Source organism: Pseudophryne corroboree, chromosome 9 (genome assembly GCF_028390025.1).
Source record: "Pseudophryne corroboree isolate aPseCor3 chromosome 9, aPseCor3.hap2, whole genome shotgun sequence".
NCBI lineage: Eukaryota > Metazoa > Chordata > Amphibia > Anura > Myobatrachidae > Pseudophryne > Pseudophryne corroboree.
The window spans coordinates 479,979,787-479,999,347 of NC_086452.1; the positions used below are offsets into that span (position 1 = coordinate 479,979,787).

Below are 19,561 nucleotides of genomic sequence, written 5' to 3' on the forward strand. Positions count from 1 at the left end.
CTCTCCCTGTACTGTTACTGTGTACATCACTGCCGCTCTCCCTGTACTGTTACTGTGTACATCACTGCCGCTCTCCCTGTACTGTTACTGTGTACATCACTGCCGCTCTCCCTGTACGGTTACTGTGTACATCACTGCCGCTCTCCCTGTACTGTTACTGTGTACATCACTGCCGCTCTCCCTGTACTGTTACTGTGTACATCACTGCCGCTCTCCCTGTACTGTTACTGTGTACATCACTGCCGCTCTCCCTGTACTGTTACTGTGTACATCACTGCCGCTCTCCCTGTACTGTTACTGTGTACATCACTGCTGCTCTCCCTGTACTGTTACTGTGTACATCACTGGCGCTCTCCCTGTACTGTGACTGTGTACATCACTGATGCTCTCCCTGTACTGTTACTGTGTACATCACTGCCGCTCTCCCTGTACTGTTACTGTGTACATCACTGCCGCTCTCCCTGTACTGTTACTGTGTACATCACTGCCGCTCTCCCTGTACGGTTACTGTGTACATCACTGCCGCTCTCCCTGTACTGTTACTGTGTACATCACTGCCGCTCTCCCTGTACTGTTACTGTGTACATCACTGCCGCTCTCCCTGTACTGTTACTGTGTACATCACTGCCGCTCTCCCTGTACTGTTACTGTGTACATCACTGCCGCTCTCACTGTATTGTGACTGTGTACATCACTGCTGCTCTCCCTGTACTGTTACTGTGTACATCACTGCCGCTCTCCCTGTACTGTGACTGTGTACATCACTGGCGCTCTCCCTGTACTGTTACTGTGTACATCACTGGTGCTCTCCCTGTACTGTTACTGTGTACATCACTGCTGCTCTCCCTGTACTGTTACTGTGTACATCACTGCCGCTCTCCCTGTACTGTTACTGTGTACATCACTGCCGCTCTCCCTGTACTGTTACTGTGTACATCACTGCCGCTCTCCCTGTACTGTTACTGTGTACATCACTGCCGCTCTCACTGTATTGTGACTGTGTACATCACTGCCGCTCTCCCTGTACTGTTACTGTGTACATCACTGCCGCTCTCCCTGTACTGTGACTGTGTACATCACTGCCGCTCTCCCTGTACTGTTACTGTGTACATCACTGGTGCTCTCCCTGTACTGTTACTGTGTACATCACTGCCGCTCTCCCTGTACTGTTACTGTGTACATCACTGCCGCTCTCCCTGTACTGTTACTGTGTACATCACTGCCGCTCTCCCTGTACTGTTAATGTGTACATCACTGACGCTCTCCCTGTACTGTTACTGTGTACATCACTGACGCTCTCCCTGTACTGTGACTGTGTACATCACTGACGCTCTCCCTGTACTGTGACTGTGTACATCACTGCCGCTCCCCCTGTATTGTTACTGTGTACATCACTGCCTCTATCCCGGTCCTGTTACTGTGTACATCACTGCTGCTCTCCCTGTACTGTTACTGTGTACATCACTGCCGCTATCCCTGTACTGTTACTGTGTACATCACTGCCGCTCTCCCTGTACTGTGACTGTGTACATCACTGGCGCTCTCCCTGTACTGTGACTGTGTACATCACTGCCGCTCTCCCTGTACGGTTACTGTGTACATCACTGCCGCTCTCCCTGTACTGTTACTGTGTACATCACTGACGCTCTCCCTGTACTGTGACTGTGTACATCACTGCCGCTCCCCCTGTATTGTTACTGTGTACATCACTGGCACTCTCCCTGTACTGTGACTGTGTACATCACTGCCGCTCTCCCTGTACTGTTACTGTGTACATCACTGCCGCTCTCCCTGTACGGTTACTGTGTACATCACTGCCGCTCTCCCTGTACTGTTACTGTGTACATCACTGACGCTCTCCCTGTACTGTGACTGTGTACATCACTGCCGCTCCCCCTGTATTGTTACTGTGTACATCACTGGCACTCTCCCTGTACTGTGACTGTGTACATCACTGACGCTCTCCCTCTACTGTTACTGTGTGCATCACTGCCGCTCTCCCTGTACTGTGACTGTGTACATCACTGGCGCTCTCCCTGTACTGTTACTGTGTACATCACTGCCGCTCTCCCTGTATTGTTACTGCGTACATCACTGCCGCTCTCCCTGTACTGTTACTGTGTACATCACTGCCGCTCTCCCTGTACTGTGACTGTGTACATCACTGATGCTCTCCCTGTACTGTTACTGTGTACATCACTGCCGCTCTCCCTGTACTGTTACTGTGTACATCACTGATGCTCTCCCTGTACTGTTACTGTGTACATCACTGATGCTCTCCCTGTACTGTGACTGTGTACATCACTGCCGCTCTCCCTGTACTGTGACTGTGTACATCACTGGCGCTCTCCCTGTACTGTTACTGTGTACATCACTGCCGCTCTCCCTGTATTGTTACTGCGTACATCACTGCCGCTCTCCCTGTACTGTTACTGTGTACATCACTGCCGCTCTCCCTGTACTGTGACTGTGTACATCACTGCCGCTCTCCCTGTACTGTGACTGTGTACATCACTGGCGCTCTCCCTGTACTGTTACTGTGTACATCACTGCCGCTCTCCCTGTATTGTTACTGCGTACATCACTGCCGCTCTCCCTGTACTGTTACTGTGTACATCACTGCCGCTCTCCCTGTACTGTGACTGTGTACATCACTGATGCTCTCCCTGTACTGTTACTGTGTACATCACTGCCGCTCTCCCTGTACTGTTACTGTGTACATCACTGCCGCTCTCCCTGTACTGTTACTGTGTACATCACTGATGCTCTCCCTGTACTGTGACTGTGTACATCACTGGCGCTCTCCCTGTACTGTGACTGTGTACATCACTGATGCTCTCCCTGTACTGTGACTGTGTACATCACTGTGGCCGGAGGGACCCCCGCCACGAGGAGAATGGCCGCCTGCGGCACTGAAGGGGTTAACCCCTAGTGCCCGGCGCCATTTTACCGACAATGGGCGCTTGGCGCCAGATTTGAAAAATGTAAAAATGAAATGTATGTATTTTTTAAGATGTGCCGTGGTCCGGAGACCACGGCAGGGAGGACAGCCCCCCGGCGCGCTCAGCAGTGTGTGCGCGCCGGGGGAGAGAAGGCAGCCGCTGACCGCCGGAGTCCGGGAGCTCAGCTCCCGGCAGCGGTCGGTGAAGCCCCGGGCGCACTGGAGTGTGCGCGCCGGGGAGAAGGGTGAGCGCTGCGGCTGGGAGCTCGGCTCCCGCTGCAGTGCTCTCTGTAAGAGCCGCCGCTGGGGGCCGGGAGCTCTGCTCCCGGCGCCTCAGCCCAGCACGGGTGGCCAGCCGCAGCAGCCGGGACGGACGTCCCGGGCTGCTGGGCGGCGAGGGGGGTGCGCCGCAGCCCGGCTCCCCGCCGGACGCTGCGGCGAGGCTACCAGACAGGCGCCGCTCATGGGGGACCGAGCTAGCCGGCTCCCTAGCGGCGGGGGTGCAAATAGGCTGCCGAGCAGGATGGTGAGCGCTGGGGTCCGGGAGCTACGCTCCCGGCGTCTCAGCGCTGAAACAAGCCAGAGTCACGGCGGCCGGGACAAGTGTCCCGGGCCGCCGGGCTTCGGTACAGGGGGGTGCGCCGCTGCGTGCGACGAGGCCACTGAGTAGTGCCACGCTGGGGGGACAGGGAGAGTCAGCTCCCTGGACCCCAGAGGCAGGAAGGCAGGCTGGAGGATGGGGAAGCCAGCCCCACACCTCCAGCACTGAGAGAGCCCTAGCAGCCAGGCTGCAGGGCTAGTACAGTATTCCACAAACCAGACATTGTGTAAAATAATAGGAAGTACAGTGTGTTGTAAGGCACTGCAGTGCCTAGGTATGTGGAGCCTGTGCAGGCTCAGAGTGTATTTAAATGTATAAACATGTACAGTGTGATTTAAATGTAATGTATTTAAAGGTAAATTGCACTTACTTGGTTGTGTGTCCCAGGAGGGGGGAATCCATGGCTGTGCAGGCTGATGGATTCTCCCAGACCTTTTCCCCAAAAACGGAATGCTTTCCCATCCAGCCTCACATTTACAAGGGGCACAGGGAGAAAGAGAAGCAGCTCAGCTATGAAACAAGCTGAGTGGTTTCTTGGAGCTCCATGGAGATCAGCCGTAGTGGATTAGAGACCTGGACCGGGGAGCCAGGCTGCCCAGCTCTGGAGCCCGAATCCAGGCTGCAGGCAGTGAGCTGGGTCCCGGGCATGTTTCTGGAGGTCAGATTTAGGAGAGAAAACTTCCCCCAGCCAGATTGAACGGCAGCGGGGAGTATCCTGACTCTCCCAGATGGGAGAGTCAAAGGAGACCGACCACTCCCCACTGTCCATAGGGAACAATGTTAGCTGTGCATGAGACCAGAGCATGCACAGCTCATGGGTAAACATTGATTGGTTGTGCACCACAGGGCGGGTTTACCCCCTGTGGTAAGGGGTCTTGGAGAGGGATAAAAGAAGGGCAGCTGGCCCATAGGAGTGTGTTATTCCATCTTATTCTGCTGAAAACATCTGATTGTATGCTGTTACCCCTAGCAATAGGGAGGAGCCTTTTTAAAGGTTATTTGAGCAATAAACATCTTTGCCTCAAGAAGACTGCTTCATCTTGTGACCAACAGGGTTAGGCCAAACCTAGCCCCGTCCTCCGGCTGTCCAGGGAAGCACCTAGCGTCTCCAAGCTCCGCCTTCTGCCAGCTACCGGTAGAGGCCTAGCAAGTGACTAGTGGGGATTCGTCAACACCACACAGGTGTGGTAAGGCAGTGCGTCGGCACATACAGAGCAGAACCGTGGTTCCAAACGCCACGGCAGGTTAGGAGTTTGGTGGTGGCAGCGAGAACCCGCCCACAGCGCAGTGGGTGGAGTCAGTAACAGGCGGTTACTGACGGTAAGCGGGAATCCCCTATGTGGTCAGGCCTCGTGCGGCTTGACCTTCCATTCTGTGCGCAGCCAACGGGACGCGAAAGCGGCGAGTGCTTTGGTACGGTACCGTCCTGTCACAATCACTGATGCTCTCCCTGTACTGTTACTGTGTACATCACTGACGCTCTCCCTGTACTGTTACTGTGTACATCACTGGCGCTCTCCCTGTACTGTGACTGTGTACATCACTGATGCTCTCCCTGTACTGTTACTGTGTACATCACTGGCGCTCTCCCTGTACTGTGACTGTGTACATCACTGATGCTCTCCCTGTACTGTTACTGTGTACATCACTGCCGCTCTCCCTGTACTGTTACTGTGTACATCACTGATGCTCTCCCTGTACTGTTACTGTGTACATCACTGCCGCTCTCCCTGTACTGTTACTGTGTACATCACTGATGCTCTCCCTGTACTGTTACTGTGTACATCACTGATGCTCTCCCTGTACTGTGACTGTGTACATCACTGATGCTCTCCCTGTACTGTGACTGTGTACATCACTGCTGCTCTCCCTGTACTGTTACTGTGTACATCACTGCCGCTCTCCCTGTACTGTTACTGTGTACATCACTGACGCTCTCCCTGTACTGTGACTGTGTACATCACTGCTGCTCTCCCTGTACTGTTACTGTGTACATCACTGCCGCTCTCCCTGTACTGTGACTGTGTACATCACTGACGCTCTCCCTGTACTGTTACTGTGTGCATCACTGACGCTCTCCCTGTACTGTTACTGTGTACATCACTGCCGCTCTCCCTGTACTGTTACTGTGTACATCACTGCCGCTCTCCCTGTACTGTTACTGTGTACATCACTGACGCTCTCCCTGTACTGTTACTGTGTACATCACTGACGCTCTCCCTGTACTGTTACTGTGTACATCACTGATGCTCTCCCTGTACTGTTACTGTGTACATCACTGATGCTCTCCCTGTACTGTGACTGTGTACATCACTGCCGCTCTCCCTGTACTGTTACTGTGTACATCACTGATGCTCTCCCTGTACTGTTACTGTGTACATCACTGATGCTCTCCCTGTACTGTTACTGTGTACATCACTGACGCTCTCCCTGTACTGTTACTGTGTACATCACTGACGCTCTCCCTGTACGGTTACTGTGTACATCACTGACGCTCTCCCTGTACTGTGACTGTGTACATCACTGATGCTCTCCCTGTACTGTTACTGTGTACATCACTGATGCTCTCCCTGTACTGTGACTGTGTACATCACTGCCGCTCTCCCTGTACTGTTACTGTGTACATCACTGATGCTCTCCCTGTACTGTTACTGTGTACATCACTGATGCTCTCCCTGTACTGTGACTGTGTACATCACTGCTGCTCTCCCTGTACTGTTACTGTGTACATCACTGCCGCTCTCCCTGTACGGTTACTGTGTACATCACTGACGCTCTCCCTGTACTGTGACTGTGTACATCACTGACGCTCTCCCTGTACTGTTACTGTGTACATCACTGCTGCTCTCCCTGTACTGTTACTGTGTACATCACTGCCGCTCTCCCTGTACTGTGACTGTGTACATCACTGACGCTCTCCCTGTACTGTTACTGTGTACATCACTGCCGCTCTCCCTGTACTGTTACTGTGTACATCACTGATGCTCTCCCTGTACTGTGACTGTGTACATCACTGATGCTCTCCCTGTAGTGTTACTGTGTACATCACTGATGCTCTCCCTGTACTGTGACTGTGTACATCACTGACGCTCTCCCTGTACTGTTACTGTGTACATCACTGCTGCTCTCCCTGTACTGTTACTGTGTACATCACTGCTGCTCTCCCTGTAGTGTTACTGTGTACATCACTGCTGCTCTCCCTGTAGTGTTACTGTGTACATCACTGCTGCTCTCCCTGTACTGTTACTGTGTACATCACTGATGCTCTCCCTGTACTGTTACTGTGTACATCACTGCTGCTCTCCCTGTAGTGTTACTGTGTGCATCACTGGTGCTCTCCCTGTAGTGTTACTGTGTACATCACTGATGCTCTCCCTGTACTGTTACTGTGTACATCACTGCTGCTCTCCCTGTAGTGTTACTGTGTGCATCACTGGTGCTCTCCCTGTACTGTTACTGTGTGCATCACTGCCGCTCTCCCTGTACTGTGACTGTGTACATCACTGATGCTCTCCCTGTACTGTTACTGTGTACATCACTGATGCTCTCCCTGTACTGTTACTGTGTACATCACTGATGCTCTCCCTGTACTGTTACTGTGTACATCACTGCCGCTCTCCCTGTACTGTTACTGTGTACATCACTGACGCTCTCCCTGTACTGTTACTGTGTACATCACTGACGCTCTCCCTGTACTGTTACTGTGTACATCACTGATGCTCTCCCTGTACTGTTACTGTGTACATCACTGCCGCTCTCCCTGTTCTGTTACTGTGTACATCACTGACGCTCTCCCTGTACTGTTACTGTGTACATCACTGATGCTCTCCCTGTACTGTTACTGTGTACATCACTGATGCTCTCCCTGTACTGTGACTGTGTACATCACTGGTGCTCTCCCTGTACTGTTACTGTGTACATCACTGCCGCTCTCCCTGTACTGTTACTGTGTACATCACTGCCGCTCTCCCTGTACTGTTACTGTGTACATCACTGCCGCTCTCCCTGTACTGTGACTGTGTACATCACTGACGCTCTCCCTGTACTGTTACTGTGTACATCACTGCCGCTCTCCCTGTAGTGTTACTGTGTACATCACTGTCTCTATCCCTGTACTGTGACTGTGTACATCACTGACGCTCTCCCTGTACTGTTACTGTGTACATCACTGCCGCTCTCCCTGTAGTGTTACTGTGTACATCACTGCCGCTCTCCCTGTACTGTGACTGTGTACATCACTGACGCTCTCCCTGTAGTGTTACTGTGTACATCACTGACGCTCTCCCTGTACTGTGACTGTGTATATCACTGACGCTCTCCCTGTACTGTTACTGTGTACATCACTGACGCTCTCCCTGTACTGTGACTGTGTACATCACTGCCGCTCTCCCTGTACTGTGACTGTGTACATCACTGCTGCTCTCCCTGTACTGTTACTGTGTACATCACTGCCGCTCTCCCTGTACTGTTACTGTGTACATCACTGACGCTCTCCCTGTACTGTTACTGTGTACATCACTGCCGCTCTCCCTGTACTGTTACTGTGTACATCACTGGTGCTCTCCCTGTACTGTGACTCTGTACATCACTGATGCTCTCCCTGTACTGTTACTGTGTACATCACTGCCGCTCTCCCTGTACTGTTACTGTGTACATCACTGGTGCTCTCCCTGTACTGTGACTCTGTACATCACTGATGCTCTCCCTGTACTGTTACTGTGTACATCACTGCTGCTCTCCCTGTACTGTTACTGTGTACATCACTGATGCTCTCCCTGTACTGTTACTGTGTACATCACTGCCGCTCTCCCTGTACTGTGACTGTGTACATCACTGCTGCTCTCCCTGTACTGTTACTGTGTACATCACTGCCGCTCTCCCTGTACTGTGACTGTGTACATCACTGCTGCTCTCCCTGTACTGTTACTGTGTACATCACTGATGCTCTCCCTGTACTGTGACTGTGTACATCACTGGCGCTCTCCCTGTACTGTGACTGTGTACATCACTGCCGCTCTCCCTGTACTGTGACTGTGTACATCACTGCCGCTCTCCCTGTACTGTGACTGTGTACATCACTGGCGCTCTCCCTGTACTGTGACTGTGTACATCACTGCTGCTCTCCCTGTATTGTGACTGTGTACATCACTGCCGCTCTCCCTGTACTGTGACTGTGTACATCACTGCCGCTCTCCCTGTACTGTTACTGTGTACATCACTGCCGCTCTCCCTGTACTGTGACTGTGTACATCACTGCTGCTCTCCCTGTACTGTTACTGTGTACATCACTGCCGCTCTCCCTGTACTGTTACTGTATACATCACTGGCACTCTCCCTGTACTGTGACTGTGTACATCACTGCCGCTCTCCCTGTACTGTTACTGTGTACATCACTGCCGCTCTCCCTGTACTGTTACTGTGTACATCACTGCCGCTCTCCCTGTACTGTGACTGTGTACATCACTGCTGCTCTCCCTGTACTGTTACTGTGTACATCACTGCCGCTCTCCCTGTACTGTGACTGTGTACATCACTGCTGCTCTCCCTGTACTGTTACTGTGTACATCACTGATGCTCTCCCTGTACTGTGACTGTGTACATCACTGGCGCTCTCCCTGTACTGTGACTGTGTACATCACTGCCGCTCTCCCTGTACTGTGACTGTGTACATCACTGCCGCTCTCCCTGTACTGTGACTGTGTACATCACTGATGCTCTCCCTGTACTGTGACTGTGTACATCACTGGCGCTCTCCCTGTACTGTGACTGTGTACATCACTGGCGCTCTCCCTGTACTGTGACTGTGTACATCACTGCCGCTCTCCCTGTACTGTGACTGTGTACATCACTGCCGCTCTCCCTGTACTGTGACTGTGTACATCACTGCTGCGTGGGGCTGGTGACAGGAAACGGGTGGGGGTGTCAGTATAGAATACGTTGATGGATTATGGAACGTGAGCTCTGGCCTGTGTTGGTGCCTCCAGTGCTTATCCTGGTTCCTTTGCTGTGACCACCTGTCCTCATCACCTCTATTAATAACCTTCCGTCTCCAGTTACACAAGGAGCAGTACTCCCTCTCAGTATATAGTATCCCCTCCAGTCCGTGTGACTGACGCTCCATGTGCCAGGCATAATATATTGTGTAGCTGTATACATATATTCCCTGATTCAAAGTGTCACGCACAGTGTATGTGACTCATGTACACCCAAAGTCCCTTTTCCTCCATGTGTCCACGTGTGTATACCCAAAGTCCCTTTTCCTCCATGTGTCCACGTGTGTATACCCAAAGTCCCTTTTCCTCCATGTGTCCACGTGTGTATACCCAAAGTCCCTTTTCCTCCATGTGTCCACGTGTGTATACCCAAAGTCCCTTTTCCTCCATGTGTCCACGTGTGTATATCCAGAGACCCCGTTCCTCCATGTGTCCACGTGTGTATACCCAAAGTCCCTTTTCCTCCATGTGTCCACGTGTGTATACCCAAAGTCCCTTTTCCTCCATGTGTCCACGTGTGTATACCCAAAGTCCCTTTTCCTCCATGTGTCCACGTGTGTATATCCAGAGTCCCTATTCCTCCATGTGTCCACGTGTGTGTATACCCAAAGTCCCTATTCCTCCATGTGTCCATGTGTGTATACCCAGAGACCCCGTTCCTAAATGTGTCCACGTGTGTATACCCAAAGTCCCTTTTCCTCTATGTGTCCACGTGTGTATACCCAAAGTCCCTTTTCCTCCATGTGTCCACGTGTGTATATCCAGAGTCCCTATTCCTCCAGGTGTCCACGTGTGTATACCCAAAGTCCCTATTCCTCCATGTGTCCACGTGTGTATACCCAAAGTCCCTTTTCCTCTATGTGTCCACGTGTGTATACCCAAAGTCCCTTTTCCTCCATGTGTCCACGTGTGTATACCCAAAGTCCCTATTCCTCCATGCGTCCACGTGTGTATTCCCAAAGTCCCTATTCCTCCATGTGTCCATGTGTGTATACCCAGAGACCCTATTCCTCCATGTGTCCACGTGTGTATACCCAGAGACCCTTTCCCTCCATGGGTCCACGTGTTTATACCCAAAGTCCCTTTTCCTCCATGTGTCCACGTGTTTATACCCAAAGTCCCTTTTCCTCCATGTGTCCACGTGTGTATATCCAGAGTCCCTATTCCTCCATGTGTCCACGTGTGTATACCCAAAGTCCCTATTCCTCCATGCGTCCACGGGTGTATACCCAGAGACCCTTTTCCTCCATGGGTCCACGTGTGTATACCCAGAGACCCTTTTCATCCATGTGTCCACGTGTGTACACCCATAGTCCCTTTTCCTCCATGTGTCCACGTGTGTATACCCAAAGTCCCTATTCCTCCATGTGTCCACGTGTGTATACCCAGAGACCCTTTTCCTCCATGTGTCCACGTGTGCATACCCAGAGACCCTATTCCTCCATGTGTCCACGTGTGTATACCCAGAGACCCTATTCCTCCATGTGTCCACGTGTGTACACCCAGAGACTCTTTTCGTCCATGTGTCCACGTGTGTATATCCAGAGACCCTTTTCCTTCATGTGTCCAGGTGTGTATATCCAGAGTCCCTTTTCCTCCATGTGTCCACGTGTGTATATCCAGAAACCCTATTTCTCCATGTGTCCACGTGTGTATACCCAGAGACCCTTTTCCTCCATGTGTTCACGTGTTTATACCTAAAGTCCCTATTCCTCCATGTGTCCACGTGTGTATACCCAAATTTCCCATTCCTCCATGTGTCCACGTGTGTATACCAGAGACCCTATTCCTCCATGTGTCCACGTGTGTATATCCAGAGACCCTATTCCTCCATGTGTCCACGTGTCTATACCCAGAGACCCTTTTCCTCCATGTGTCCACGTGTGTATACCAGAGACCCTATTCCTCCATGTGTCCACGTGTGTATACCCAGAGACCCTATTCCTCCATGTGTCCACGTGTGTATACCCAGAGTCCCTATTCCTCCATGTGTCCACGTGTGTATACCCAGAGACCCTTTTCCTCCATGTGTCCACGTGTGTATACCCAGAGACCCTTTTCCTCCATGTGTCCACGTGTGTATACCCAGAGACCCTTTTCCTCCATGTGTCCACGTGTGTATACCCAGAGACCCTTTTCCTCCATGTGTCCACGTGTGTATATCCAGAGACCCTATTCCTCCATGTGTCCACGTGTGTATATCCAGAGACCCTATTCCTCCATGTGTCCACGTGTGTATACCCAGAGACCCTTTTCCTCCATTTGTCCACGTGTGTATACAGAGACCCTATTCCTCCATGTGTCCACGTGTGTACACCCAGAGACCCTATTCCTCCATGTGTCCACGTGTGTATACCCAGAGACCCTATTCCTCCATGTGTCCACGTGTGTATATCCAGAGACCCTATTCCTCCATGTGTCCACGTGTCTATACCCAGAGACCCTTTTCCTCCATGTGTCCACGTGTGTATACCAGAGACCCTATTCCTCCATGTGTCCACGTGTGTATACCCAGAGACCCTATTCCTCCATGTGTCCACGTGTGTATATAGTGTTCACTCTAGGAGTGAAAAGGGGCATGGCGCCGGACTCCGGGGGCATATGTGCGCGCGCCCGAAACGGGGGCGCGGCCACGCAAATTAGGGGGTGTGGCCACACCCACGTCATTTTAGGGGAGGGTGCGGCCCACAGACGCTACTATAGAGAGCGTCTGTGGCCGGCGACGTCACTGTTGGGGGCGTGCCCAGCACCTCCGTCGGTGCTGGGCTTCCCCCAGCTCTCTCCCAATGCGTGAATGGATGCCGCGCGCATGCGCACGGCATCTATACACGCCGGGAGGGCAGGGAGCGGGCGGCTGTTCTAGCAGGGCGCCGCAAAAGGGGCAGGGCGGGTTTTGCCTGCTAAAAATCAGGCAGGGCGCGGCGCCCTGCTAAAACAGCCTAGAGTGAACACTATGTATACCCAGAGACACTATTCCTCCATGTGTCCACGTGTGTATACCCAGAGACCCTATTCCTCCATGTGTCCACTTGTGTATACCCAGAGACCCTTTTCCTCCATTTGTCCACGTGTGTATACCCAGAGACCCTTTTCCTCCATGTGTCCACGTGTGTATACCCAGAGACCCTTTTCCTCCATGTGTCCACGTGTGTATACCCAGAGACCCTTTTCCGCCCTTTGTCCACGTGTGTATACCCAGAGACCCTTTTCCTCCATGTGTCCACGTGTGTATACCCAGAGACCCTTTTCCTCCTTGTGTCCACGTGTGTATACCCAGAGACCCTTTTCCGCTCGGTGTCCACGTGTGTATACCCAGAGACCCCTTTTCCCTCCATGTATACACGTGTGTATACCCAGAGACCCTTTTCCTCCATGTGGCCACGTATGTATACCCAGAGACCCTTATTCTCATATTGTATACACATATGAGCTGATTTAGAATTGTACGCTTATGCTGCCACTGCTTCAAATGTCGCAGATGACAGGATTTGTCCACTGGAGACTTTACAGATCAATGCAACTGCATACAAAGCCGCAGCGCCCGTCACAGATCCTCCTATATACACTATGTACCCTCATTGTCCTGCAGTGTCACCTCCCCTGTGTTTGAGTGGGTGAGAGGGGTCCGGCCTGGAGCTGAGTACAGCTAGAGGTACTGTCACAGGGGGCGTGAGTAATGCAGCCCCCGGGTGTATGTCATGTATACTGTACACTATGTACCCTCATTGTCCTGCAGTGTCACCTCCCCTGTGTATGAGTGGGTGAGAGGGGTCCGGCCTGGAGCTGAGTACAGCTAGACGTCCTGTCACAGGGGGGGATGAGTAATGCCGTCACCGGGTGTATGTCATGTATACTGTACACTATGTACCCTCATTGTCCTACAGTGTCACCTCCCCTGTGTATGAGTGGGTGACAGGGGTCCGGCCTGGAGCGGAGTACAGCTAGACGTCCTGTCACAGGGGGGGATGAGTAATGCCGTCACCGGGTGTATGTCATGTATACTGTACACTATGTACCCTCATTGTCCTGCAGTGTCACCTCCCCTGTGTATGAGTGGGTGACAGGGGTCCGGCCTGGAGCTGAGTACAGCTAGACGTACTGTCACAGGGGGTGTGAGTAATGCAGCCCCCGGGTGTATGTCATGTATACTATACACTATGTACCCTCATTGTCCTGCAGTGTCACCTCCCCTGTGTATGAGTGGGTGACAGGGGTCCGGCCTGGAGCTGAGTACAGCTAGACGTACTGTCACAGGGGGTGTGAGTAATGCCGCCCCCAGGTGTATGTCATGTATACTGTACACTATGTACCCTCATTGTCCTACAGTGTCACCTCCTCTGTGTATGAGTGGGTGACGGGTCCGGCCTGGAGCGGAGTACTGCTAGACGTACTGTCACAGGGGGGTGTGAGTAATGCCGCCCCCGGGTGTATGTCATGTATACTGTACACTATGTACCCTCATTGTCCTGCAGTGTCACCTCCCCTGTGTATGAGTGGGTGACAGGGGTCCGGCCTGGAGCTGAGTACAGCTAGACGTACTGTCACAGGGGGGGATGAGTAATGCCGCCCCCGGGTGTATGTCATGTATACTGTACACTATGTACCCTCATTGTCCTGCAGTGTCACCTCCCCTGTGTATGAGTGGGTGAGAGGGGTCTGGCCTGGAGCTGAGTACAGCTAGACGTACTGTCACAGGGGTGTGTGAGTAATGCCGCCCCCGGGTGTATGTCATGTATACTGTACACTATGTACCCTCATTGTCCTAAAGTGTCACCTCCCCTGTGTATGAGTGGGTGACAGGGGTCCGGCCTGGAGCTGAGTACAGCTAGACGTACTGTCACAGGGGGTGTGAGTAATGCCGCCCCCGGGTGTATGTCATGTATACTGTACACTATGTACCCTCACTGTCCTGCAGTGTCACCTCCCCTGTGTATGAGTGGGTGACAGGGGTCCGGCCTGGAGCTGAGTACAGCTAGACGTACTGTCACAGGGGGGGTGTGAGTAATGCCGCCCCCGGGTGTATGTCATGTATACTGTACACTATGTACCCTCATTGTCCTGCAGTGTCACCTCCCCTGTGTATGAGTGGGTGACAGGGGTCTGGCCTGGAGCTGAGTACAGCTAGACGTACTGTCACAGGGGGGTGTGAGTAATGCCGCCCCCGGGTGTATGTCATGTATACTGTACACTATGTACCCTCATTGTCCTACAGTGTCACCTCCCCTGTGTATGAGTGGGTGAGAGGGGTCCAGCCTGGAGCTGAGTACAGCTAGACGTACTGTCACAGGGGGGTGTGAGTAATGCAGCCCCCGGGTGTATGTCATGTATACTGTACACTATGTACCCTCATTGTCCTGCAGTGTCACCTCCCCTGTGTATGAGTGGGTGACAGGGGTCCGGCCTGGAGCTGAGTACAGCTAGACGTACTGTCACAGGGGGGTGTGAGTAATGCAGCCCCCGGGTGTATGTCATGTATACTGTACACTATGTACCCTCATTGTCCTGCAGTGTCACCTCCCATGTGTATGAGTGGGTGACAGGGGTCCGGCCTGGAGCTGAGTACAGGTAGACGTACTGTCACAGGGGGTGTGAGTAATGCCGCCCCCGGGTGTATGTCATGTATACTGTACACTATGTACCCTCATTGTCCTGCAGTGTCGCCTCCCCTGTGTATGAGTGGGTGACAGGGGTCCGGCCTGAAGCTGAGTACAGCTAGACGTACTGTCACAAGGGGTGTGAGTAATGCCGCCCCCGGGTGTATGTCATGTATACTGTACACTATGTACCCTCATTGTCCTGCAGTGACACCTCCCCTGTGTATGAGTGGGTGAGAGGGGTCTGGCCTGGAGCTGAGTACAGCTAGACGTACTGTCACAGGGGGGTGTGAGTAATGCCGCCCCCGGGTGTATGTCATGTATACTGTACACTATGTACCCTCATTGTCCTACAGTGTCACCTCCCCTGTGTATGAGTGGGTGAGAGGGGTCCGGCCTGGAGCTGAGTACAGCTAGACGTACTGTCACAGGGGTGTGTGAGTAATGCAGCCCCCGGGTGTATGTCATGTATACTGTACACTATGTACCCTCATTGTCCTGCAGTGTCACCTCCCCTGTGTATGAGTGGGTGACAGGGGTCCGGCCTGGAGCTGAGTACAGCTAGACGTACTGTCACAGGGGGGTGTGAGTAATGCAGCCCCCGGGTGTATGTCATGTATACTGTACACTATGTACCCTCATTGTCCTGCAGTGTCACCTCCCATGTGTATGAGTGGGTGACAGGGGTCCGGCCTGGAGCTGAGTACAGCTAAACGTACTGTCACAGGGGGTGTGAGTAATGCCGCCCCCGGGTGTATGTCATGTATACTGTACACTATACCCTCATTGTCCTACAGTGTCACCTCCCCTGTGTATGAGTGGGTGAGAGGGGTCCGGCCTGGAGCTGAGTACAGCTAGACGTACTGTCACAGGGGGTGTGAGTAATGCCCCCCCCGGGTGTATGTCATGTATACTGTACACTATACCCTCATTGTCCTACAGTGTCACCTCCCCTGTGTATGAGTGGGTGAGAGGGGTCCGGCCTGGAGCTGAGTACAGCTAGACGTACTGTCACAGGGGGTGCGAGTAATGCCGCCCCCGGGTGTATGTCATGTATACTGTACACTATACCCTCATTGTCCTACAGTGTCACCTCCCCTGTGTATGAGTGGGTGAGAGGGGTCCGGCCTGGAGCTGAGTACAGCTAGACGTACTGTCACAGGGGGGGATGAGTAATGCCGTCACCGGGTGTATGTCATGTATACTGTACACTATGTACCCTCATTGTCCTACAGTGTCACCTCCCCTGTGTATGAGTGGGTGACAGGGGTCCGGCCTGGAGCGGAGTACAGCTAGACGTCCTGTCACAGGGGGGGATGAGTAATGCCGTCACCGGGTGTATGTCATGTATACTGTACACTATGTACCCTCATTGTCCTGCAGTGTCACCTCCCCTGTGTATGAGTGGGTGACAGGGGTCCGGCCTGGAGCTGAGTACAGCTAGACGTACTGTCACAGGGGGTGTGAGTAATGCAGCCCCCGGGTGTATGTCATGTATACTATACACTATGTACCCTCATTGTCCTGCAGTGTCACCTCCCCTGTGTATGAGTGGGTGACAGGGGTCCGGCCTGGAGCTGAGTACAGCTAGACGTACTGTCACAGGGGGTGTGAGTAATGCCGCCCCCAGGTGTATGTCATGTATACTGTACACTATGTACCCTCATTGTCCTACAGTGTCACCTCCCCTGTGTATGAGTGGGTGACGGGTCCGGCCTGGAGCGGAGTACTGCTAGACGTACTGTCACAGAGGGGTGTGAGTAATGCCGCCCCCGGGTGTATGTCATGTATACTGTACACTATGTACCCTCATTGTCCTACAGTGTCACCTCCCCTGTGTATGAGTGGGTGACGGGTCCGGCCTGGAGCGGAGTACTGCTAGACGTACTGTCACAGGGGGGTGTGAGTAATGCCGCCCCCGGGTGTATGTCATGTATACTGTACACTATGTACCCTCATTGTCCTGCAGTGTCACCTCCCCTGTGTATGAGTGGGTGATAGGGGTCCGGCCTGGAGCTGAGTACAGCTAGACGTACTGTCACAGGGGGGGATGAGTAATGCCGCCCCCGGGTGTATGTCATGTATACTGTACACTATGTACCCTCATTGTCCTGCAGTGTCACCTCCCCTGTGTATGAGTGGGTGAGAGGGGTCTGGCCTGGAGCTGAGTACAGCTAGACGTACTGTCACAGGGGGGTGTGAGTAATGCCGCCCCCGGGTGTATGTCATGTATACTGTACACTATGTACCCTCATTGTCCTAAAGTGTCACCTCCCCTGTGTATGAGTGGGTGACAGGGGTCCGGCCTGGAGCTGAGTACAGCTAGACGTACTGTCACAGGGGGTGTGAGTAATGCCGCCCCCGGGTGTATGTCATGTATACTGTACACTATGTACCCTCACTGTCCTGCAGTGTCACCTCCCCTGTGTATGAGTGGGTGACAGGGGTCCGGCCTGGAGCTGAGTACAGCTAGACGTACTGTCACAGGGGGGGTGTGAGTAATGCCGCCCCCGGGTGTATGTCATGTATACTGTACACTATGTACCCTCATTGTCCTGCAGTGTCACCTCCCCTGTGTATGAGTGGGTGACAGGGGTCTGGCCTGGAGCTGAGTACAGCTAGACGTACTGTCACAGGGGGGTGTGAGTAATGCCGCCCCCGGGTGTATGTCATGTATACTGTACACTATGTACCCTCATTGTCCTACAGTGTCACCTCCCCTGTGTATGAGTGGGTGAGAGGGGTCCAGCCTGGAGCTGAGTACAGCTAGACGTACTGTCACAGGGGGGTGTGAGTAATGCAGCCCCCGGGTGTATGTCATGTATACTGTACACTATGTACCCTCATTGTCCTGCAGTGTCACCTCCCCTGTGTATGAGTGGGTGACAGGGGTCCGGCCTGGAGCTGAGTACAGCTAGACGTACTGTCACAGGGGGGTGTGAGTAATGCAGCCCCCGGGTGTATGTCATGTATACTGTACACTATGTACCCTCATTGTCCTGCAGTGTCACCTCCCATGTGTATGAGTGGGTGACAGGGGTCCGGCCTGGAGCTGAGTACAGGTAGACGTACTGTCACAGGGGGTGTGAGTAATGCCGCCCCCGGGTGTATGTCATGTATACTGTACACTATGTACCCTCATTGTCCTGCAGTGTCGCCTCCCCTGTGTATGAGTGGGTGACAGGGGTCCGGCCTGAAGCTGAGTACAGCTAGACGTACTGTCACAAGGGGTGTGAGTAATGCCGCCCCCGGGTGTATGTCATGTATACTGTACACTATGTACCCTCATTGTCCTGCAGTGACACCTCCCCTGTGTATGAGTGGGTGAGAGGGGTCTGGCCTGGAGCTGAGTACAGCTAGACGTACTGTCACAGGGGGGTGTGAGTAATGCCGCCCCCGGGTGTATGTCATGTATACTGTACACTATGTACCCTCATTGTCCTACAGTGTCACCTCCCCTGTGTATGAGTGGGTGAGAGGGGTCCGGCCTGGAGCTGAGTACAGCTAGACGTACTGTCACAGGGGTGTGTGAGTAATGCAGCCCCCGGGTGTATGTCATGTATACTGTACACTATGTACCCTCATTGTCCTGCAGTGTCACCTCCCCTGTGTATGAGTGGGTGACAGGGGTCCGGCCTGGAGCTGAGTACAGCTAGACGTACTGTCACAGGGGGGTGTGAGTAATGCAGCCCCCGGGTGTATGTCATGTATACTGTACACTATGTACCCTCATTGTCCTGCAGTGTCACCTCCCATGTGTATGAGTGGGTGACAGGGGTCCGGCCTGGAGCTGAGTACAGCTAAACGTACTGTCACAGGGGGTGTGAGTAATGCTGCCCCCGGGTGTATGTCATGTATACTGTACACTATACCCTCATTGTCCTACAGTGTCACCTCCCCTGTGTATGAGTGGGTGAGAGGGGTCCGGCCTGGAGCTGAGTACAGCTAGACGTACTGTCACAGGGGGTGTGAGTAATGCCCCCCCCGGGTGTATGTCATGTATACTGTACACTATACCCTCATTGTCCTACAGTGTCACCTCCCCTGTGTATGAGTGGGTGAGAGGGGTCCGGCCTGGAGCTGAGTACAGCTAGACGTACTGTCACAGGGGGTGCGAGTAATGCCGCCCCCGGGTGTATGTCATGTATACTGTACACTATACCCTCATTGTCCTACAGTGTCACCTCCCCTGTGTATGAGTGGGTGAGAGGGGTCCGGCCTGGAGCTGAGTACAGCTAGACGTACTGTCACAGGGGGTGTGAGTAATGCCGCCCCCGGGTGTATGTCATGTATACTGTACACTATGTACCCTCATTGTCCTGCAGTGTCACCTCCCCTGTGTATGAGTGGGTGACAGGGGTCCGGCTTGGAGCTGAGTACAGCTAGACGTACTGTCACAGGGGGGTGTGAGTAATGCCGCCCCCGGGTGTAT

At 53.1% G+C, this 19,561-nt stretch overlaps 1 protein-coding gene across 2 annotated transcripts in view; it reads left to right on the forward strand.

Annotated features, from left to right (window-relative positions):
* The window catches only part of RNF123 (ring finger protein 123), a 265,837-nt gene that overhangs the window by 5,668 nt on the left and 240,608 nt on the right, over positions 1 to 19,561 (forward strand). The window lies entirely within an intron of this gene.